This window comes from Bos javanicus, chromosome 4 (genome assembly GCF_032452875.1).
Source record: "Bos javanicus breed banteng chromosome 4, ARS-OSU_banteng_1.0, whole genome shotgun sequence".
Taxonomy (NCBI): Eukaryota; Metazoa; Chordata; class Mammalia; order Artiodactyla; family Bovidae; genus Bos; species Bos javanicus.
In genome coordinates, this window is record NC_083871.1 from 117,652,443 (window position 1) to 117,677,040 (window position 24,598).

The following is a 24,598-nucleotide window of genomic DNA, read 5'->3' on the forward strand; positions in this document are numbered from 1 at the left end:
CCAACCTAGATAGCATTTTCAAAAGCAGAGACATTACTTTGCCAACAAAGGTTCGTCTAGTCAAGGCTGTGGTTTTTCCTGTGGTCATGTATGGATGTGAGAGTTGGACTGTGAAGAAGGCTGAGCGCCAAAGAATTGATGCTTTTGAACTGTGGTGTTGGAGAAGACTCTTGAGAGTCCCTTGGACTGCAAGGAGATCCAACCAGTCCATTCTGAAGGAGATCAGCCCTGGGATTTCTTTGGAGGGAATGATGCTGAAGCTGAAACTCCAGTACTTTGGCCACCTCATGCGAAGAGTTGACTCATTGGAAAAGGCTCTGATGCTGGGAGGGATTGGGGGCAGGAGGAGAAGGGGATGCCAGAGGATGAGATGGCTGGATGGCATCACTGACTCAATGGTCGTGAGTCTGAGTGAACTCCAGGAGTTGGTGATGGACAGGGAGGCCTGGAGTGCTGCGATTCATGGGGTCGCGAAGAGTCAGACACGACTGAGTGACTGAACTGAACTGAACTGACCTTATCTTCTCATTTAATTATATATAATTACATTATATATATAATGACATTTGATTGTCATGGTTTTGCATTAGCTAAGTGTCTTATACCAGAGAAACATCTGAATAGAAAACTGAGCTGAGAATATAAGGAGGTAACTCAAAAAAGGTACATATCACCAATACTATGTTGTATACTAAAAATAGTAAACATATTGTTAAATAGTATTCAATATGCTAAACTCCGTCCATGGAATTCTTCAGGTAAGAATACTGGAGTCTCTAGCCATGCCCTCCTCCAGGGGATCTTCCTGACCCAGGGACTGAACCCGGATCTCTTGCACTGCAGGCAGATATTTTACCATCTGAGCCATGAGAGAAACTCCAATAAAAGAATCAGCAAGTTGAAAGAATGGTAACATCTTTGAGCCATGCTCAGTGCTGGGATGGTTATAAGCACCCTCATTCCCAGTTGGTGAGGGTGAAGAATTGCCTCAGCATTTTTGAAGGTCCATTTGGTTTTATTCAACAAATGCTTGAATATTCTATTTAACAAATGCTTGAATATTTAAGAAATGCTTGAAAATGTGTATATTCTACTTGTTCTTCCCACTGCCACATTGGAGATGAGTTCCCAGGAAGTAAGGAAAAGCTTTCTATTCCGAAAAGAAGACATTTCTGAGAAGGTGGTGCTTGTGCTTGAGTACCTGCTCTTAAGTCCAGCTGAGAATCTGACCCAGAAGTACTGACCTCCTCAGGAAGTTATTTCTTGGTTTCCCTGTTCATTTTTCTGCAGTATTTTTGGAAGATGAAAATGAATTTTGCTTAGGGAGAGGGGATCTTTTCTCTGGAAAGAGTCTTTGGTTGAGTCTTTGGGAAAGAATGGAAGGGGTGGATGAGACTTGCTGACCGAGACGCCTGTTTTATGATCAAGCCTCTAAACTGTGAAAACAAGTTGGGGTTTGTCTCCATCAGGAGTCCCATGTCTGAAGGCACACTGCCAGCACACTCTAGCAGTGATGTGATCTAATTTTCAAGAGAATTACATTGGTGAATTGGAGCTGTGAGGCCTCTCTCACATCCTCATGTCCTCTGCCTGCCTTTTGAGTGCAGAAAAGATTTAGTTGAGAAATAAACTTAAGCAGAGAAATGGGAAAATACAAAAACAAAGGAAAATCAGTCAAACAAAACCAACTAATAATGGTCATTAAACACAGTCAAGGACCTTTAGTTCCTCCTCAAGGCTATACATAATATTCTGAGCTTATCTTGTGAGCTATTTGGTAGACACTGAAACCCCTCCAAGTGGGAGAAGCTAACCACATGATGAGCAGTCTATAGCCATGACATAAGATGCCACAGTCCTGAGAAATGGACTCAAAGAACTGGGAACCAACCAACCTGAAAATGAAGATTAACTGTTTAATCAAGATGACATTGATCAAACTACTATGATCAATTTCAAGATGACTATCAGAGCTGCCTGTGCTGTTTCCATATGTAGCCCCATCCCTCCACTTGTGCACCCCTAAAACTCCCCTTTAAAAGTTTTTGCCCTTGGGACTCCACCTTCCAATGCAGGGGACACAGGTTTGATCCCTGGTCCCAGAACTAAGATCCCACATACCACAGGGCTACTGAGTCTGTGCACGCTGGAGCCCAAGTGCAACAACTAGAGAGAAGCCCAAAGATCCAGGTGCTGCAACTAAGACTCGACACAGCCAAATTATATATATATATATATATATATATATATATATTTTTTTTTTTTTTTTTAACAGCTTTTGCCTACTGCTTGTATGTGGGGAGCTGGTCTTCGAACACAAGTCTGCCTTCTCCTCCAGTTGCCAACCTCTGAAATAAAGCAACCTTTCCTTTCCACCAGCACTTGCCTCTTAAGCACGGGCTTCTGAGTGGCAAGCAGCTGGACCTGAGTTCAGTAACACTGGAGGGAAGCAGTGTCTTCAAAGAGTCTTGATGAGCCCGCACTGGAGGGGGTTTGGCCTTGAGGCATCCCAGGAGGTCAGCACGCGCTGGGGGCAGCAGGGGACGCAGAGCAGCAGCAGGAAGCAGCAGTCAGGACAGCGGGACTGCCAGTGGAGTTCACGCTCAGAGGCCTCTCCTGGCCTGTGACCCTGTTCCACTCACATCTGTTACTGAAAGCTCTGACACTCTTTGTTGTAAGTCATTAAGAAGACAATCTGGAAAGCCATCAACACCAGGAAAACGTATTACAACGTCAAAATCCAGTGTTCGTAGGTTAGGGTCCAAAGTGCTCACATCTGCAGTTCAAAAAATCCCATCACAGAGGCTGAGCTCCCCAGAGTGATCATGTGACTAATTTCCCAACCACTTCTTTGAACAGGACACCAAGCCCACAGGGAGTTGGCCTGGGCATGGTTATCCTGTGGTCCCTTCTTACTGTTTCTGCTTCTGGGTCTCCCAGTGGGGGAAAAACTACAAAATTCAGGTGTAGTGATCAAAACACCATAACCTGCTGGTCCACATTCACTGGAGTGAAGCGGGACAAGGTTACATCTGTGGACACAGACATTCCCCCATCACGATGGGGTAGGGGGACAAAAGGAAGTCCTCACAAGACAGGGCAACATCTTAACAATAGGAAAACAGTAGGACCAACATGACTATTAATCAGCAGGGAATCTGACAAAACCTCACAGAAAAATATATACAATGGAAGGCCATGGAGTCCCTAAACTGTGTCTGTGTAAATTACAGGAAGTGAGGACAATATATTTCTACTGAACGATATTTATAAGAACCAACAATATAATATTAACACTACTTTTAAGTACACATTTATATATGTAAGGTTGTACATCCCAGAAAGTCATAGAGCAAGACATAAAGGATATTTTTCCTCCAGGTATTAGGATTACCAGTGACTTTTTCATCCTAACTTTTAAAATATCTTCTAACACTCTGGCAGTGATAATAATTCAAATTAAAAACAAAGGTGTAATTTTGAGAGCTTTTCAGCCAGAGACGAGCTCACTTCTAGGAGGGAGAAAGCTTCCTTAGTATTCAAAACAGACTAATTTAGCAACAATATTTGGCCCCATAATAACAAAAGAAGCCAAATGTTCCTCTTAGAAGTCTGGCTGGAAAAGCACAGCTCTTTTCCTGATGATTGCCCCCCGTGATTTATTAAAGTAATAAAGGCTTGTTGTAGAAAATTCCAACAAAGTGTGTTTTATTATCTGTCACAGGGTGATCCAAGCAAGGCGTGTGGCTCCCCATCTGTCTGCTTCGGGCGCTGGGACTTCCAGGGAGGGGAGGAGTGAGCCTTTCTGTTCCTGCTCCTCGCCTGGGCAGCCTTGCTGATGGGTAGACAGTGCTGTGCGGGATGAATTATTCATGGAAGAAGCTGTGCGACCATAAATATTCAAGGGGATACATCTGGTTTCTCTGATGCCCTGTATAGGGCAGAAATAGTACATTTGTATGGAGTAAAACAACTTGTCAACCCCACAACTCTTACTGCCTGGGCCCAAGATCTACAGCAGAAAAGCAGGTTCTGACACTTCACATGAAGTCCAGCTGAGACACGCGGGCATGTGAGTCCATGTGCAGGCTTTCACCGGGATAAGATGCTGCTAACAAACACCTCCAGCCGTGTTCCGCTTAGCAGATTCGAGGCTGTTCTTGGCGTTTGGGATGGGAAGGGGAATCACCCCACATTTTTCTACAGTGAAATATGGCCTCTAAGACACCAGCTGAAGCCTCAGAAGTAGAAAAAGGAAAAGAAAAGTGTTCCCAAGGGGTTTGCAGTTAGGGGAGAGCATCTGGGTGCTGCGTGGGGGATGGGGGTCCCAGGAGGACACAGACAGGATTTCTTCCTACAGTCTTCCACCTCAGGAAGAGAATGAAAACCGTCCCAATATCAACGTGCCCAGTCTCCGGACACACCTACTCTTTCACACTCACCCGCAGGAGTAGAGAATTCCCAGGTCTGAAGGGAAGCAAGCTTGGGGAGATGAGCCATGCCCCTCACTGCACCTGCTTCAGGAAAGTCCTCTGCTGCCTTCTCTCCAAGTAACACTTGGCAGTATTGTGCACCAGCCATATGGCCCTCCGCCATAACCCTTATGGATGGGGATAGGTAGGTAGGTTTAGTTGTTCAGTCATGTCCGACTCTTGCGACCCCAAGGACTGTAGCCCACCAGGCTCCTCTGTCCATGGGATTCTCCAGGCAAGGATACTGGAGTGGGTTGCCATTTCCTTCTCCAGGGGATCGTCCCAACCCAGGGATCGAACCTGGGTCTCCTGCATTGCAAACAGACTCTTTACCAACTGCACCACCAGGAAAGCCCAAGAAGCCCTTTTCAAGGTGTTTCATACAACGCTAATTCCAAGGGATGTTAATAGCTACTATGTGAACATACGTGCTCCTTATCTAGAGCCAAATAAGTTTTAAGAAATACTGAGTAATACTTTCTGGAAAAAACCTACAGAAGCCTGCACTTTGAATCTCTTAAGACTCCATCAGGGAATTCTGCCCTAGGGAATTTGTGGGGTGCCTGGAGACAGGTCTCGGTTGTTGTTAAAAATGGGGGCTGGTGGGGGGAAGGGGTGCTCTACTGACATCTAGTGGGCAGAGTCCAGGGATGCTGGTAACATGTGCAGGCCCCCACCCTTCCCAACAAGGAATTATTAACTGCTTTCCTGTGGCAGCCAGGCCCGCTACAAGGACCCCAAACTTGTTCTAAGACAAAGGTTAGAGTAGGGCTGGAGGCTGTTATTTAAGCTGCCACATCCACTTTCTGGCAAGAAGACCCTCCAGAGCCCATTGCTTGGCACAGGGCTATGAGCCAACAATGGCTTTTACATTTGTAAATGTTCACATTTTACAGGATCCTCTAAGCACCACCCCAATACCCTCAGTTTTGCCTCTCTATCCATGAAGGCTTTAATATTTACTAATCTGGCTCTTTAGCAAAAGTTTGCCAACCTTACTCTGGAGGGCTGTTTTAGAGATTATTACACAAAAGTGTCACAAGCTGGTTAAAGGCTGACAGGGCAATTAAACAGTAACCTTGAGGTTATCTCATCTACCAGAGGGAAACCGAAGGTAGGACAGAGACTCCTTCAACTAAACACAGAGTGGTCACATGGGCTGCAGGCAATCAGAATACGGACAAAGGTCCCAGGCGCGTGCCCACTAGAGTGTAAAAAGGTGATCATCTGCGAGCTGTTTTAACTCGTGTTTGGAACAGTGTCTGTCCAGCATTCAGTAGACGCTCAATACACGTGTTAACTGAATGGCAGCTGACTTCCATTCCCCTCAGCAACACCCTGCAGAACCTTACAGTGTAAGGAAACATGTGTAGAAATAAAACGTACAAAAACATACAGCACTTAAGGTCAACCCACAAACTTGAGCTTGCTCAAATTATCACTTTCATTACAGTTCAATTCCTTTTTCCTCTAGGTGGGTGGCGCCCTTCGACTGCCAAGCTACAGTGCAACTCTAGAATCTTAGCCAGCGCCGTAAGAAGGGGAAGGAGCCTGCCAGGGTGGCCGCAGCCAGGGTCCCTGTGGTGATCAGTGAGACAGCGTGCCCTGGGGGTGCAGCAGCCCTTCCCCCTCCGGTGACATCCCTGGAACATGGACAGCAACATTTGTTTCCATCTAGATCTGCAGGTCTCAACCACAACTACAAGTTCTTGCTGCCTGGAGAACTTAAAAAAATAAAAATACTGATGCCTGACCCTGTTCCTCTGAGTTCAACTGGTCTTGAGAGTGAACTTGTTTTTATTGAGGTGAAACTCACATAACACAAAATTAGCTAAAGCAAACAACTTAGCAACACCGAGTGTAAGAATCACCCTCATAGAATTTCAAAACATTTCATCTCCCCAAAATAAAACCCTGTACTCATCAAGTGGTGAACTGCCATTTTCCCTCCCCACAGCAACCAACCTGCTTTCGGCTTCTCTGGATTTACCTGTTCTGCACATTCCTTACAAACGGAAGTACACAGTATATGACTTTGACTCTTTTGCCTAGCTTCTTTCACTTTCAGCATAAGGTTTTTGAGGTTCATCCCCGTTGGACCACGTATCCATACTTCATTCTTTGTGTGGCTGAATAATATTCCAACGTCTGTGGACACCATAATTTGTTCACCCATTTGTCTGCTAATGGCCACTTGGGTTGTTTCCATCTTTTGGGCACTGGGAATAGCGTTGCTTTGAACATCCAGTAACAGGTGTTTGTCTGAGTCCCCATTTCCAGTTCTTTGGAGTATATACATGGCAGTGAAAGTGCTGAATCATATGGTAATCTTGTTTAACTTCCTGAGAAACAGCTAAACCGTTTCTATAAGGATGGACTGGTTTACAGTCTCAGTAGCCACATGGAAGGGCTCCTGTTTCTCCATATCCTTACCAGTACTTTCTGTTTTGTTTCTTGTTATTCTTGCCAACCCAGTGGAACCTCACACCCACTGTGGTTTTGACTAATGTTTCTCTAATGCCTCGGGGCGTGGGGCATCCTTCCACGTGCTTACTGGCCACCTGCACATCTTCTTTGGAAAAATGTCTGTTCAACTCCTTTGCCAACTTAATAGGGTTGTCTTTTTATTGTGAGATGTAACAGTTGTTTATAAATTCTATACACTTGACCCTTTTCAGACATATGATCTGCAAGTATTTCCTCCCAATCTGCTGGTTGTCTTTTCACTTCCTTGATAACGTCATTTGCTACACAAAAGCTTTTAATGTTAATGAAGTCCAATTTATCTATTTTTGCTTCCATCTTTTGGTCTTCTGTGTCATACCTAAGAATCCATCGAGAAATTTAAGGTCATAAAGATAAAACTGTTTTATTCTGATTTTCATAATTTCAGTTCTTATATTTAGGTTTTTGATCTATTTTTAGTTGTTTTTTTTTTATATCATATGAGGTACCATTGAGCTTATTTTTGCATATGGACATGCCATCATGTCCGTATGTCCAACAGCTTGTATACTCACTCTTATAAAGCTGCTCCCAGGAAGTTCTTGCATGTAGCCAGACGAACGCATCACTGACCACTAACAGGCCTGCTGTGTGTCCCCACTCGTGGGGTTTAGCAGGAACCTGACAGGTAAATTCCTTCCATTTCTACCCCATACATTTGTAGTCTCCCCCAATCCCATCCCCATCATGGAAAAATTTTTCCAGTCTTGGGGTGGGACAGTTTCGTGCTAAAGTTCTGGCAAAGACAACCTGTTCATGCCCAATGCCTGTGGAATCAGGCCTCTGGAGTCAAGCATGGAAGACTCAGGGGCGCTGTCTGCTTTCAGCACAAACACATTTTTCCCTTGAGGCAACGAGCATGGGTTTGGCTGCGGCTCCTGCAGGTTCTGAGGCTGTCAGCACTGAACAACTCCTTCATTAGACCCGAGGGCATGGCTACTGACCTGGGCCACCGTCTCGCATCACATGCTGTTCTCTGGTCACAGTATGTGAGTTGCACCATCCAGATGGGTTTCCTCCAATTCCCTACAAACGAGTTCGCTGCCTAGGTTCGAAGTCCCCAGCTGGAATTTGCGAAGAACTGATTTATAAGACGAGGACACGACATTAACATTGCTTTACAGTTGCAAAATACGTTACAGTTCCCCTGCAGGCTCTCATTTCAGAATTATGAGGCAGGCCTGGTGGGCGCTGGCTCCACCCTGCAGAAAGGAAATGGGGCGGTGAGCATGGGAGATCTGGGCTGGGCTGCTGCTCTGTGACCGCGGAGACGCAGAGGAAGCTGGGAAATAGCTCTGGAGCCAGAGGAGCCACTGATCCAAGCAGCGGCTAGACGTGGAGGAAGGTGAGCACCTGGACATCAGGCTGAAAGAGCAGGGGCACACCTCCACACCCAGGAAGCTGCACCCTGCAAAACCAGCGTGGGGGAGGGGCAGGTGGGCAGCACCTGGTACCTCGGGTTATCCTTGTGACCTTTTCATGGAGTGATCACCTTATTTCTGCGTGCATACAGAGACTCAATCTAGAAGGTTCTGCTTGTTTGTAGCTGTGAGATTTCACACTGACCGCCTCGTCCTCTAATCATGCACGACCTGATGCCCAATTCAATGCGAGTATCGCCCTGTCTAGTCTGCTGGTGTTTATACTACCACAGTAACCAGAGCTCTGGATTCACGGTACAAATTCTTAATCCAGTGCCACGTTTAGTGAGGGACTGACAACTGCATTTATAATTATTCAGTCTTCGGTGTGCATTCTCTCTGGGCTTAGTCTGTGAAACCAGTCTATTTTTGCTTTCTCCTAAAGAATAAAGGGCTTCTCTCATGACTGGAAGGGAAATTGACAATATTAGTTATTCCTGTGGCCATTTAGGACTCAGTGACATTTCTGGGAGCTGCTGCTCACTCCTGAGGGAGCAATTAAAATTCCAGAGGGGCATCCTCCTGGTGCTGGCAAAACTGACACAGGCTAGCTCCCTTTCTCTTAAGGAAAGGTGCCATCCTCCATCACAGTGAGGGCAAGGAGACGCACATGCCTCAGGACCTGCTCCGGTAGCTCAGCTCAACAGACTTCACTGGCAATTCTCCAACTTCATGAGTGTGCGCTCTGCGGAAACGCTACCGACTCCAGGGCAAGGCAGTTTTTTTGTTTTTTTTGCTGAACCTCTGTGGGGACCGCCTTTAGGTCCCCTTGTCCCTCTGCCCAGCCCTGCTTCCCTTGCTCCCCTGCAAGGATGCACCCAAGGGCACATCCCAGGGACTGCCCTGCACGTTCGCCCCCATCGCAGAATCTGTCCCCAGAGAGCTCCAGCTGTGGCACCAGGGACGCCCCTCATCCTCTGCTGGCCTCTACTGAGTCTCAGCCTTTGTCTGAGTCAACCTGTGCTCCATCACAGCACAGGGGAGAGAAAGCCCCCAGGCCAGCTTTTCAGGACTAACCAACATCAGTCTCCAGTGGCACGCTCCAGAGCAAATGCCTCTTCCCAACTTTCAGGACAGTTCTGAGCCTGGGCCACCATTCTCAGGGTTCAGACGACAGATGTTTTATCTGGGTCCAATGATGACATGAGGCTGAATATTAGCCCTGCCAGGAAAACGAGGGAGAGAAGCATGGCTCCCATTCCAGCATCTGTGAAGTTTGCACACATCTGTCCAGGTTCCAGGAGCCCAGGCTTGGGCAGACAGCACCTGCTGGGGCTTTTGTTCTTTGTCCGATGGCTCATGCAATCTCCCCAAGCACAATTCAGGAGCCACCTGCATCACTGTTTTTTCGTTTTCTGCCCTTTCCTCTGTTCAGGAGCATATGCTTTTTTAAAATACCACCTAGCTGGCTTCTATGGAGCCCACTGCTGCATCTGGCACTGTAGCAAAGTCTGAACACTAGTGATACAGATATAAACACATTTCTTTATTAAACCTTTGTCCTGAAGTGAGTTTTGTGGGCCTCAAGTGGGAAGGGTAATGCCTCTTAAACAATTCTTATGACAATCTACTTGCCAGAAATAGAGGCAACACAGAATATGAATGGTGATTTACACATGAGAAGTGGACAGGGATACGTCTCAATATAATCAGGCGGACTTGGTAAGTGAACCCATACCTAGAGTTTCACACTCTTAGCAGGTAATAATATCCTTTACACATACAAAACAAAAATGGTCAATTTATACTGACATCTACCTTTCTCCCCTTTTTAATATATTGTGGTGTTCTTTCCATATCAGCATGAGAGGAATTCCATCTTTGTGTGTGTGTGTGTGTGTGACAGCACATGCATGCACGCATGCACTGGGGCGGGGCGGGGGGCAGAGGCTCTGTACTACATGTCATTCATTCTACTGGTAGATATTTATACAATAGTGCAAGTCACTCAGTCATGTCCAACTCTTTGTTACCCCATGGACTGTATAGTCCATGGAATTCTCCAAGCAAGAATACTGGAGTGGGTTGCCATTTCCTTCTCCAGGGGATCTTCCTGACCCAGAGATCGAACCCAGGTCTCCCACATTGCAGGCAGATTCTCTACTGCCTGTGCCACCAGGGAAGCCCATTTATACAATAAATTATCTACAATTCCTAGGAGAATTATTTGGTCAAGGAGTATGAGTTTTAATAAGCATTACTAGCTTGACCTCCACAGCTGTATCTATTTACAGATGGCAAGCAGGCACCTCTTTCCCTACTTTAACCAATGTTATCAGACATTCAAATCTGTGCCAATATCAGAGGGTAAAAAATGGAATCAGAAAATAGTTCTATTTGCATTTGCTGTCTTAAGTTGAGCATGTTTTCCAATTTTATGAGCCTTCTTTATTTCCTCATTTTCTCTTTCCTGTAGAGACATGAGTCTTTACAGCAACTTGTGGACACTCTTCATATACTATGAAAATCAACCCCTTTTCTGAGATGTTATTAGCCAAGTGTTCTTCCCACCGATATTTTGACGGTATACAAACACACAAATTTCTGTATGGCAAAAGCACCATAAGCGGTCAGATTAATTTCATGGCTATGTTTTATGTTCTTAGGCCTTGCAGCTTCAGACCAGGAAAGAACTCTCCCGCTGATTCTCCTGGTACTTAGGGGTTCTATCATTCTTGCCTCTAGGTTTCTAATCCATTTGGAATTTATCCTGGTGTCAATTGTTCAACAGCTGTTGATCCATTTTCCCACTGTCAGTTCAGTTCAGTCGCTCAGTCATGTCCGACTCTTTGTGACCCCATGAATCGCCAGGCCTCCCTGTCCCTCACCAACTCCATCGAGTCAGTGATGCCATCCAGCCATCTCATCCTCTGTTGTCCCCTTCTCCTCCTGCCCTCAATCCCTCCCAGCATCAGAGTCTTCTCCAATGAGTCAACTCTTCGCATGAGGTGGCCAAAGTACTGGAGTTTCAGCTTTAGCATCACTCCTTCCAAAGAAATCCCAGGGCTGATCTTCAGAATGGACTGGTTGGATCTCCTTGCAGTCCAAGGGACTCTCAGGAGTCTTATCCAACACCACAGTTCAAAAGCATCAATTCTTCAGTGCTCAGCCTTCTTCACAGTCCAACTCTCACATCCATACATGACCACTGGAAAAACCATAGCTTTGACTAGATGGATCTTTGTTGACAAAGTATTGTCTCTGCTTTTTAATATGCTGTCTAGGTTGGTCATAACTTTCCAAGGAGTAAGCGTCTTTTAATTTCACGGCTGCACTCACCATCTGCAGTGATTTTGGAGCCCAGAAAAATAAAATCTGACACTGTTTCCACTGTTTCCCCATCTATTCCCCATGAAGTGATGGGACCAGATGCCATGATCTTCATTTTCTGAATGTTGAGCTTTAAGCCAACTTTTTCACTCTCCTCTTTCACTTTCATCAAGAGGCTTTTTAGTTCCTCTTCACTTTCTGCCATAAGGGTGGTGTCATCTGCATATCTGAGGTTATTGATATTTCTCCCTGCAAACTTGATTCCAGCTTGTGCTTCTTCCAGCCCAGTGTTTCTCATAACGTACTCTGCATATAAGTTAAATAAGCAGAGTGACAATATACAGCCTTGGCATACTCCTTTTCCTATTTGGAACCAGTCTGTTGCTCCATGTCCAGTTCTAACTGTTGTTTCCTGACCTGCATATAGGTTCTCAAGAGGCAGGTCAGGTGGTCTGGTATTCCCATCTCTTTCAGAATTTCCCACAGTTTATGGTGATCCATACAGTCAAAGGCTTTGGCATGGTCAATAAAGCAGAAATAGATGTTTTTCTGGGAACTCTCTTGCTTTTTCCATGATCCAGAAGATGTTGGCAATTTGATCTCTGGTTCCTCTGCCTTTTCTAAAACCAGCTTGAACATCTGGAAGCTCACGGTTCACGTATTGTTGAAGCCTGTCTTGGAGAATTTTAAGCATTACTTTACTAGCGTGTGAGATGAGTGCAATTGTGCGGTAGTTTGAGCATTCTTTGGCATTGCCTGCCTTTGGGATTGGAAAGAAAACTAACCTTTTCCAGTCCTGTGGCCACTGCTGAGTTTTCCAAATTTGCTGGCATATTGAGTGCAGCACTTTAACAGCATCATCTTTCAGGATTTGAAATAGCTCAACTGGAATTCCATCACCTCCACTAGCTTTGTTCGTAGTGATGTTTTCTAAGGCCCACTTGACTTCACATTCCAGGATGTCTGGCTCTAGGTCAGTGATCACACCATCGTGATTATCTTAGTCGTGAAGATCTTTTTTGTACAGTTCTTCTGTGTATTCCTGCCACCTCTTCTTAATATCTTCTGCTTCTGTTAGGTCTGTACCATTTCTGTCCTTTATCGAGCCCATCTTTGCATGAAATGTTCCCTTGGTATCTCTAGTTTTCTTGAAGAGATCTCTAGTCTTTCCCATTCTGTTGTTTTCCTCTATTTCTTTGCATTGATCACTGAGGAAGGCTTTCTTATCTCTTCTTGCTATTCTTTGGAACTCTGCATTCAGATGCTTATTATCTTTTCTTTTCTCCTTTGCTTTTCGCTTCTCTTCACAACTATTTGTAAGGCCTCCTCAGCCAGACATTTTGCTTTTTTGCATTTCTTTTCCATGGGGATGGTCTTGATCCCTGTCTCCTGTACAATGTCATGAACCTCATTCCATAGTTCATCAGGCACTCTATCTATCAGATCTAGTCCCTTAAATCTATTTCTCACTTCCACTGTATAATCATAAGGGATTTGATTTAGGTCATAGCTGAATGGTCTAGTGGTTTTCCCTACTTTCTTCAATTTAAGTCTGAATTTGGCAATGAGTTCATGATCTGAGCCACAGTCAGCTCCTGGTCTTGTTTTTGTTGACTGTATAGAGCTTCTCCATCTTTGGCTGCAAAGAATATAATCAATCTGATTTCAGTGTTGACCATCTGGTGATGTCTATGTGTAGAGTCTTCTCTTGTGTTGTTGGAAGAGGGTGTTTGCTATGACCACTGCATTTTCTTGGCCAAACTCTATTAGTCTTTGCCCTGCTTCATTCCATATTCCAAGGTCAAATTTGCCTGTTACTCCAGCTGTTTCTTGACTTCCTACTTTTGCATTCCAGTCCCCTATAATGAAAAGGACATCTTTTTTGGGTGTTAGTTCTAAAAGGTCTTGTAGGTCTTCATAGAACTGTTCAACTTCAGCTTCTTCAGCATTATTGGTTGGGGCATAGACTTGGATTACTGTAATATTGAATGGTTTGTCTTGGAAATGAACAGAGATCATTCTGTTGTTTTTGAGATTGCATCCAAGTACTGCATTTCAGACTCTTTTGTTGACCATGATGACTACTCCATTTCTTCTAAGGGATTCCTGCCCCCAGTAGTAGATATAATGGTCATCTGAGTTAAATTCACCCATTCCAGTCCATTTTAGTTCACTAATTCCTAGAAGGTTGACATTCACTCTTGCCATCTCCTGTTTGACCACTTCCAATTTGTCTTGATTCATGGACCTGACATTCCAGGTTCCTATGCAATATTGCTCTTTACAGCATTGGACCTTGCTTCTAAAACCAGTCATATCCACAACTGGGTATTGTTTTTGCTTTGGCTCCATCCCTTCATTCTTTCTGGAGTTATTTCTCCACTGATCTCCAGTAGCGTATCGGGCACCTACTGACCTGGGGAGTTCCTCTTTCAATATTCTATCATTTTGCCTTTTCATACTGTTCATGGGGTTCTCAAGGCAAGAATACTGAAGTGGTTTGCCATTCCCTTCTCTAGTGGACCACATTCTGTTAGATCTCTCCACCATGACCCGCCCATCTTGGGTGGCCCCACGGGCACGGCTTAGTTTCATTGAGTTAGACAAGGCTGTGGTCCTAGTGTGATTAGATTGACTAGTTTTCTGTGATTATGGTTTCAGTGTGTCTGCCCTCTCATGCCCTCTTGCAACACCTACAGTCTTACTTGGGTTTCCCTTACCTTGGACGTGGGGTATCTCTTCACGGCTGCTCCAGCAAAGCGCAGCTGCTGCTCCTTACCTTGGATGAGGGGTATCTCCTCACCACCACCCCTCCTGACCTTGAATGTGGAATAGATCCTCTAGGCCCTCCTGAGCCCACGCAGCCACTGCTCCTTGGATGCGGGGTAGCTCCTCCTGGCCGCCGCCCCTGGCCTCAGGCGTGGAGTAGCCCCTCCGGACCGCCGCCCCTGGCTTCGAGGGGGTGGGTAGCTCCTCTCGGCCACGGTATGTGCGCCGTTGCAGCCACTGTGGTTGTTTTAAATTCTTTGACCCTCCTCCCTTCAAAGGGTGAGGCTAATTTCTTTCACCTTGAGTGAAGGTCAGACTTAAAGACTCACTTTTAAGTAAGAGAATGTGGCAGAAGTGAAGGTTTATGGCCTCTGAGACCAGGTCATGGAGGAGACTGCAGCTTCTGCATAGCTCTCTCTTGGATATTGCTCTGGGGGCACAAGATGCCAGGCTGTGAGGACACTCAAGCAGCCCCGTGGAGAAGTCACATGGGGAGGAACTGAGGTCTCCGGTTGATGGCCAGCATTCAACACACACACGTGTGGACAAGCACCATGGAAACAGATGCCCCAGCCCCAGCCTTCAGTTGAAGCCCTAGCCAAGAGCTGCACTGAGCCTCAGAGGAGACATTAAGCCAGAACCACTCAGCTGAGTCACCAGCGAATTCTTGACCCAAGAATTCATGCGAGATACTTACTGCCCATGTACCGTGGTGTTTTAAGACACAAACTTGGGGGATGAGCTGCTCTGCAGCAACAGAAAGCTAACACATATAACACACCATTTATTGAACAATCTACTCTCCCCGCTAATTTGAGATGGCATTTTTTTTTTTTTACACCGTTTCTATATGAATGAATGTGGGTCTAGTCTGAATTTTCCCTTATGTTCTATTGATCAATTCCATTGGTCTAATTTAACCATAAAAGGCTTTAAGTTTGGTATAGGACACTTCTTGCAACCATCTTTCATTAATCTCAAAATTATGATTACTGTGATTACTTTATAAATTGTTAGGGAGAAATTACATAAAATCGGATGACACTGTGTAATCCAGTTTCCCCAGGGAACATTCTGAGATGAAGATCTGAATGGGAAAAAACTTTAGGGTAGTGGAGGTGATGGAATTCCAGTTGAGCTATTTCAAATCCTGAAAGACGATGCTGTGAAAATGCTGCACTCAATATGCCAGCAAATTTGGGAAACAGCAGTGGCCACAGGACTGGAAAAGGTCAGTTTTCTTTCCAATCCCAAAGGCAGGCAATGCCAAAGAATGCTCAAACTACCGCACAACTGCACTCATCTCACACGCTAGTAATGCTTAAAATTCTCCAAGACAGGCTTCAGCAATACGTGAACCGTGAACTTCCAGATGTTCAAGCCGGTTTTAGAAAGGGCAGAGGAACCAGAGATCAAATTGCCAACATCTTCTGGATCATGGAGAAAGCAAGAGAGTTCCAGAAAAACATCTATTTCTGCTTTATTGACCATGCCAAAGCCTTTGACTGTATGGATCACCATAAACTGTGGGAAATTCTGAAAGAGATGGGAATACCATACCACCTGACCTGCCTCTTGAGAAACCTATATGCAGGTCAGGAAGCAACAGTTAGAACTGGACATGGAGCAACAGACTGGTTCCAAATAGGAAAAGGAGTATGCCAAGGCTGCATATTGTCACCCTGCTTATTTAACTTATATGCAGAGTACGTTATGAGAAACACTGGGCTGGAAGAAGCACAAGCTGGAATCAAGTTTGCAGGGAGAAATATCAATAACCTCAGATATGCAGATGACACCACCCTTATGGCAGAAAGTGAAGAGGAACTAAAAAGCCTCTTGATGAAAATGAAAGAGGAGAGTGAAAAAGTTGGCTTAAAGCTCAACATTCAGAAAACTAAGATCATGGCATCTGGTCCCATCACTTCATGGCAAATAGGTGGGGAAACAATGGAAACAGTGTCAGACTTTATTTTGGGGGTCTCCAAAATCACTGCAGATAGTGACTGCAGCCATGAAATTAAAACACGCTTACTCCTTCGAAGAAAAGTTATGACCAACCTAGATAGCATTTTCAAAAGCAGAGATATTACTTTGCCAACAAAGGTCCATCTAGTCAAGGCTATGGTTTTTCCAGTGGTCATGTATGGGTGTGAGAGTTGGACTGTGAAGAAAGCTGAGTGCCAAAGAATTGATGCTTTTGAACTGTGGTGTTGGAGGAGACTCTTGAGTCCCTTGGACTGCAAGGAGATCCAACCAGTCCATCCTAAAGGATATCAGTCCTGGGTGTTCATTGGAAGGACTGATGTTGAAGTTCAAACTCCAATACTTTGGCCACTTCATGCGAAGAGCTGACTCATTGGAAAAGATCCTGATGCTGGGAGGGATTGGGGGCAGGAGAAGGGGACGACAGAGGATGAGGTGGCTGGATGGCATCACCAATTCGATGGACATGAGTTTGGGTGAAATCTGGGAGTTGGTGATGGACAGGGAGGCCTGGCATGCTGCGGTTCATGGGGTTGTGGAGAGTCAGACACAACTGAGCGACTGAACTGTTCTTTGGATCAGCATCTTTGAGAGAGTGATGGACTCCTCTCAGATCAACATACAGAACAGACTGTGCAGAGAGCTGAACTGCTGCAGAGAGCTCAGCCATCCCACGGCGAGCTCTGAAGCTGGGATAGCCCTTCAGAGACACGCTCGAATGAGGCAAGCGGGGCTCAGCCCTTATACCCGAGATCAGCCACTCATTGGCAAGGACAGCTGTCCTCAGGGAGAGAGCTACTCTCGGGTGAGGCCAAGGGCAGCTTCTGAGGACAATACTCCTAGAAGCTCAGCAAGTAAGTGCCTTAGTCCTGAGAGGGAGATCTGGGCTGGATGCACACAGACATTGGGTCTTCCTACCCAAGACCATGGCACAACTTTCAGTCTGCTGAACTGTCTTTTGTATCCCTCAGGAGTATTTAAAAACACCCCTTGCATGAATTTTGTCAATTCTTTAAGCTTATTTCTCATTAACTTTTTTGGTTTGGGGCTTGGATTCTTGTCTTGGATTTTTCAGTTATAGAACCTAAAATAATAACCAATTTTATACTGGTTCTGTGGTTGAGATGAACCTATTTTTGTCAGGTTAAAGAGACATCCCTTGATGACTTCTTAGAAAATATATCCAGAACTGTGCTTTACTGCTTTTTTTAGCCTTACCCTAAATCTTCTCAAAGATACCCATAAGTGATTTTTAATTCAGGACTTCTTCTGATTCACTGCATCAGCGATCATCTCAAAACAATACAATGTAGGAAATAAAGGGGGCCTGACAACTAGGTTCTCAGCCTGGTTCCACCACTGTGGCACAGGGTCTTCCTGGTGAAGGGAAGATGTGGCCTCAGCCATCTCTGTGGAGGCGGCAGGTAACTCCTGGTCCAGAGACAGGCCCCAGCTGTGTGAAAAGGGTGCAGATGCTGGGGACATCCACCAACCCAGCCAACCATCATTGATCCTTTCTTCAATCCTTGATTAGTGAGAAAGGCCAGAATATACTTTCAAGGTATGAAGTGCTTCCACCAAGAAGCAAAAGATGATCACTAACACTGTAGAAGTTCCAAGGCTGCAGCTTTTACAGACCTGCTATGACTACCTGGTGTTTGAACAGCAGGTACTGATGAACATGAACAGTGTTTTTTATCCACAGAGTTTAGCCGATGTTTCCCTTAGGACAGGCATGATCAGAAATCTTTGTTATCAAGTGATATCTACCTAGCAAGTCAGTGTGTTCAGTGTGCCCTCTGGAGAAGAGCCCTGGGTCAGCAGTGTGTTCACTCGCTGGTTTGCGCTATGTGGGAACTCCGCTGGCTCAGCAGCATGATCACTCACTGGTCTGCACCAATGGGGAATTCCCCTGGATCAGCAGTATGTTCACTCACTGGTTTGCACTGATGCAGAACTTCCCTATGATATTTGGGTGCTTCCACTTGGGAATGGTGCCTCCACGAACACAAATGTACAAGTGTCTGTTGATAGCCTAGTTTTGATTCTTTTGGATGAATACCTAGAAGTGGAACTGCTGCATCATATGGAAGTTTCATTTTTAACTTCTTGGGGAATCTCCATACTGTTTTTCACAGTAGTGGCACCATTTTACATTCCCACCAACAGTGTCTAATGGTTTCAATTTCTCCACATCCTTGCTGACACTTTTTACTTTTTTGATAACAGGTATCCTGACAGGTACGAGGTGGTATCTCATTATGGCTTTGATTTGCACTTCTCTGATGCCTAGTGACATCCTGCCCTTTTCCATATTACCAGTTGGCCTTTTTCATGTCTTCTTTGGAGAAATGTCTACTCAAGTCTTCTCCTTTTTAAAATCAGGCTGTCAGTTTCTCTAGTGTTCAGCTGTAGGACTTCATGTTTCGGAAAGTGACCCCTTAACAGACATATGATGCACAGATATTTTCTCCCATTCAGCAGGCTGTATTTTCACTCTGTTGACTGTTCCCTTTGCCCTTCGGTAGAGGACAGTCTTCAGTGTATCCCTAGTTCTCTTTAAAAACAACTACAATATTCATCCCGTTCCTGCCCTGCTTGTAGATGTGGGGAGAAATGAGATAAACTGCCACTCTCAACATACAAGGTCAGGGGCACCCGATCACAATCATAGCCTTCTACCACAACACAAATGCTGCAGGGTGACTTTGCTTCTGTAAATGCTCAAGTCCAGGTGGCAGGCAGCACTTTTTAGAAATGACATTCTCACATGTCTAACTCAACAGAACTGCTATCACTGTTAAATTTTTAGAGGTAACTGTTAAGTTAGCACTGGACTCACGCACACAGATGAGATTTAACACAGCACGTTTGCACTGGGAACCATGAGGGAATTCCAGCAGGGCATCGTCTCATCTGTGTTGTGCCCCTTTTGAGTGGAATGGCTGTAACTTACCGTCCAAACCAAGACACTTTTAAGACAAAGGACAGCAAGAACCATGCTGGAACAGCATCTGAAAACAAGGGTAGTGAAGCCTCGGTCTTCAGAGTGAACTCCAGTGTGTCTCACAGAATAGCGTGAGAAATTAATCTTCACTGGGAAAGTGAAAACCAAAGACTGTCAGCAATGGCCTCCTCCTTCAATGTGCTCCCCAAGAATGGTGTGCTGGGTGGGGCTCTGCTGGGCCCCAGGTCGGGTGCCAGTGGCAGAACAGGAGCACTGCTCCTGCTGGTGACCTTTGCATGGGGCAAGCATGAGAAGGCTGCTCTGTCCATGGGAAGCACATCAAGATGCCAGGCAGCAGGTGCTGGGGGTGCCTGCCCTAGAGGTAGAGGCTTGGGGCATCCCAAGGCCTGGGGTCAGGGTTCATAAAAGTTGCACGCCCAGGCCTGAAGCATGGCCCAGTGTCTGTTCCAGGGCAGCTCTTCCTGCTGGGGGAGTGAGACAAGCCCCTACTTTGAGGAGGGGGTCCCCACATGACCCAGAACAAGCTCTTGGGCCTGCTCTCAAAGGACTCTCTTCATTTCAGAACAAGTTTACAGTTAGAAATGCAAGGTGAAGGGGAGCAAAGAGAAAGAGATGGAAGGGGTGGGGAGGTGTTCCCAAACTGGTCAGGACTCAGTCAGGGTTCCTGTTGCCCCTTCAGCAATGAACAGTGGGTCCCTGGGAGTTCCCCAGAGATCTAATGGTGAGGACTCCGGCTTTCACAGATGTGGCCTGGGTTCAAGGCCTGGTCGGGGAACAAAATCCTGCAAGCCTCACAGCGAAGCCAACAAAATAAAACAGTGAAACCAGGCACATTAGGCAGGAAGACACTTAAGGGAAGGACCTAGAGAGGATGCAGAATTGAGAGCAATTCTAGAGAACCAGGTGGGAAGGAGGAACGCCCCCGGGCACAGCGGGTGAATAGGCTTCCCAGGGTCTCCATGCTGCAGTGTACACATCAACACCAACTGTGTTTTGGTCACTCTGTTCTCACTGTGTTCCCGCTGCAAACTGCACGACAAGCATCCTGTTGGCCTACTTGGGTCACGTGCCCACCAATGGTCAAAATGATTTTGATGGTAGCCCTGCCTGATCACAGCCAAGGATAGAACGAACAAAGGAACACCTCGTTTCAACAGAGAAGTCCTGCTAAGTGGCAAAAGGAATCCAGCCTCCTTCTAGCAAGTGCAGGGGAAGCTGCAGAGGACAGAGACGCAGGTGAGCACGAGAGGAAGCTGAGGGACCGGCAGATGATGGGGACAGGGGCAGGGAGGGCCTCCCCGAGTGCGGAATCCGTACTGGGCTCCCGCAGGAGTGGCTCCTGGTTCCTCTCCCACCTTCACCCTCTCCTTACCGCTACCCCTCTTCCTGCTTCCCTGAAGTTCACTTCCCCTGGGCCTTTCCTCCTCCCACCGTGCCACATCCAGGCCAGCACACGAGTGTCCCCACCACACACACAAACACACACACACCAGCACGCCAGCGTCCCCCCTACACACACACACCTGTGAGTGTCCAGGCGAGTGTCCACCCACATACACACACCTGTGAGTGTCCAGGCAAGCGTCCACCCACACACATACACCCATGAGTGTCCAGGTGAGCTTACCCCACCCACACACACCCGTGAGTATCCAAGCAAGCGTCCACCCCCCAACACACACCTGTGAGTGTCCAGGAAAGCATCCACCTCCACACACACACCTGTGAGTATCCAGGCAAGCGTCCCCACCACACACACACCTGTGAGTGTTGAGGTGAGTGCCCCACACACGAGAGTGTGCAGGCGAGCGTCCCCCCTACACACACACACACACACAGACCCGTGAATGTCCAGGCGAGTGTCCACACCCACACACACCCATGAGTATCCAGGTGAGCATCCCCCACCCACACACCAGTGAGTGTTCAGGCAAGCATCCCCCCACCAACACCCGTGAGTGTCCAGGTGAGCAATCACCCCACACACACACCCGTGAGTGTCCAGGTGAGCGTCCACACACACACACACACACACACACAACCTGTTGAGTGTCCAGGTGAGCATCCACCCACCCACACACACACCCGTGATGGTCCAGGTGAGCGTCCCTCCCTCCACACACACACACACACACGAGGGTGTTGAGGCGAGTGCCCCCTCCCCACACACACACCTGTGAATGTCCAGGCAAGTGTCTCCCCCTACACCCACACCCATGAGTGTCCAGGCCAGCATCCACACACACACACACTGCACCACCCCCCACCCGCCGTGTGTGTCCAGGTGAGCGCCACCCCCCCCACACCTGTGAGTGTCCAGGAGAGCGTACACACACACACACACACACACACACACAGACACACGAGTGTGTCAAGGCAAGTGCCCCCCACACACACACACGTTGAGTGTCCAGGCGAGCATCCCACCCTGCACACACACATCCGTGAATGTCCAGGCAAGCGTTCACACCCACACGCATGAGTGTCCAGCGAGCGTTCCCCTACACACACATACCCGTGAATGTCCAGGTTGAGTGTCCACACCCACACCCACACCCGTGAGTGTCCAGGCGAGCGTCCACACCCACACCCATTAGCGTCCCGGCAAGCATACACACACACACACACACACCAGTGAGCATCCAGGTGAGCGTTCCTCCCCCCAACACACACCTGTGAGTGTCCAAGTGAGTGTCCACACCCACACCCATTAGTGTCCCGGCGAGCATCCACGCACACACACACACACCAGTGAGTGTCCAGGTGAGCGTTCCTCCTGCTACACACACACCTATGAGTGTCCAGGCGAGCGTACACACACACACACGAGAGTGTCCAGGCAAGCGAAGCCCCCCACATACGTAAGTGTCCAGATGAGCGTTCCTCCCCCCACACACACATCTGTGAGTATCCAGGCGAGCGCCCCACCACACACATACGTGAGTGTCCAGGTGAGCGTCTCCCCACACACACACGCACCCGTGAGTGTCCAGGTGAGCGTCCCCCCACCCCACCCCCGCCACACACACACGCATACACGCCTGCTCCCGCGCCTCCTTTCAGGACCCCAGCGCGTCGCCCTCCCCTACAACATTACCTCACCAGGGCCTCAGCTTCCCTCTTTCTGGACTCGCAGCTCTGTCTACACGTGGCAGGCCGGCCCCCTACCTGGAGGGACCTGGGCGTCCCCAGGCGGCACAGCACAGAGGTGACCAACCCTTCTGCCCTACACACTGTGAGCCCCCTTTTGAAACCGAGGTTTGCCCGAGGAAGGAAGCCCAGAGAATAGGCCTCCTGGGGAACGGCAGGGGCCGGGATGTTTTCGGGACGGACAAACAGGGTGGCGGGAGGCTGAGGGGCCGTGAAATGCGACTGGAAAGAGGAACGAACCCAGCGAATCGTCGTTCTCTGCTCGCGACCCCGAACTCCAGGTCCTTAGCAGGCGGTCTTTGGAAATGGCGGCGCCCTGGCCTTCCGGCGGAACTTCCGGCCGTGACGTCAGGAGGCAGGACCGCGCATGCCCAGTGAGAGGGTCAGGGGAGGATGGGGGTCCCAACCTGTCTCAACCAGTCAGAATTCCTGGTGCACTCAGCTGATTCTAAGGTGCTGAGAAACGGCGGAGTCAGACATCCACCTGTTTGGACTTCTTAAGGCTTGGAGGGCAGGCATGTGTTTGTAAAGATAATTAAAGCGAGCTTGGTGGGTGAAGGCAGGTTACAGGTCAGTATTGATGAAGCAAGTCCCAGGTCCACAGGGTAAGTGGGCTGCACTCGGTGTCAAGGTGAATCTCCAGATTTGCGGAGCTCCGGGTGACTCCCCGGAGAAGGCAATGGCACCCCACTCCAGTACTCTTGCCTGGAAAATCCCATGGACAGAGGAGCTTGGTGGGCTGCAGTCCCTGGGGTTGCTACGGACACGACTGAGTGACTTCATTTTCACTTTCATGCATTAGAGAAGGAAATGGCAACCCACTCCAGTGTTCTTGCCTGGAGAATCCCAGGGACGGGGAGCCTGGTGGACTGCCGTCTGCACAGAGTCGGAGACGACTGAAGCGACTTAGCAGCAGCAGCAGGGTGACTCCCACCAGAGCGCCGTTTCTTTTCGCTCGTCAGGTCTTCATAGCCGTTCTGCTTGTCCCTGTGATACCCCTTCCTTTGCGTGTAAGCCTTAGTTTTCCTTGAGAGCTCAGCGCAGACGTAGTCCCCTTGGGTGGGCTTCTGGCTCACACACACGTGCACTCGCTCACAAACGTGTATAGGATCATGCCTCTTCACACACGTGTACACGCTCACACCTGTTCAGACATGCACACTCACACATGTTCACATGCTCACACCTCTTCACACAGTACACACGCTCACACCTGTTCACATATGTGCACTCTTATACCTATTCACACATGCACACACTCACACCCATTCACACACATAGACACGCTTTCACCTGTTCACATGTGCAAATGCTCACACCTGTTCACACACATGCGCTTGCTCACACATGTTCACAAACGTGTGCAGGCTTGCACCTGTTCACGCATGTGCACATGCTTGCACCTGCTCACATGTGTGTCCACAGTCACACATGCACAGCTCCCCTGTGCAGAGCTGTGCCCTGATGCTGCAGTTGCTCTTTATCCGTCTGGGTCCCCACCTGGAGGCAGAGCAGTGTTTCATTCACCTTCATGCTAGATGCCTAGCCCACAGCCTGGTACAAAGGGCTCAGTCAGTGTTAATTTAAAAAATCTGACTGTACAATGGCTGGGTACAGGGCCATCTCAGAAGCATGCCCTCTCTTGGGGTCTAATGTGCCAGGAAAGGAGCAGATAAATTGAAAGTTAACTGGAAACAGGTCAAAGGCTTGGCCCACGTAGTGTGCATCCGTGTATGTAGGTCTGTCTCAGCTAAGGCAGTAAGGCCCTGTGTGCCCCTAGGAGGGAGGGATGGGCGGGGGGAACTGAGGGGAGGCTTTACTCCAGGGACCCGGAACCTCCTGCCTGCTGCTCGCCTCCAGGAAGCTCTTATGTGATTGCCGTTCAGCCCTTTGGTCTGCTCAGTTCTGCCAATCAGTTAGTGTGGGAGGGAAGGGCACATACGGTCAGGCCAAGGCCGGAGCATGCAGTGTCCACCGAGGAGCACACGGCAGCTAGTCACCAGTGACACGAGGCCATGGAGATGCTGTGCTGGCCGCAGGGACAGCCGGCGGGGGAG

At 47.7% G+C, this 24,598-nt stretch overlaps 1 long non-coding RNA gene across 1 annotated transcript; it reads right to left on the reverse strand.

Moving 5' to 3' along the window:
- Positions 1 to 3,691: 3,691 nt before the first annotated feature.
- Positions 3,692 to 23,110, reverse strand: LOC133246687 (uncharacterized). Its single transcript, XR_009736109.1, has 2 exons — positions 22,782 to 23,110; positions 3,692 to 3,931 (listed from the first exon to the last, which is right to left on the reverse strand). It is a non-coding gene; the product is annotated as an uncharacterized LOC133246687 (long non-coding RNA).
- Between the last annotated feature and the right edge of the window lie 1,488 nt (positions 23,111 to 24,598).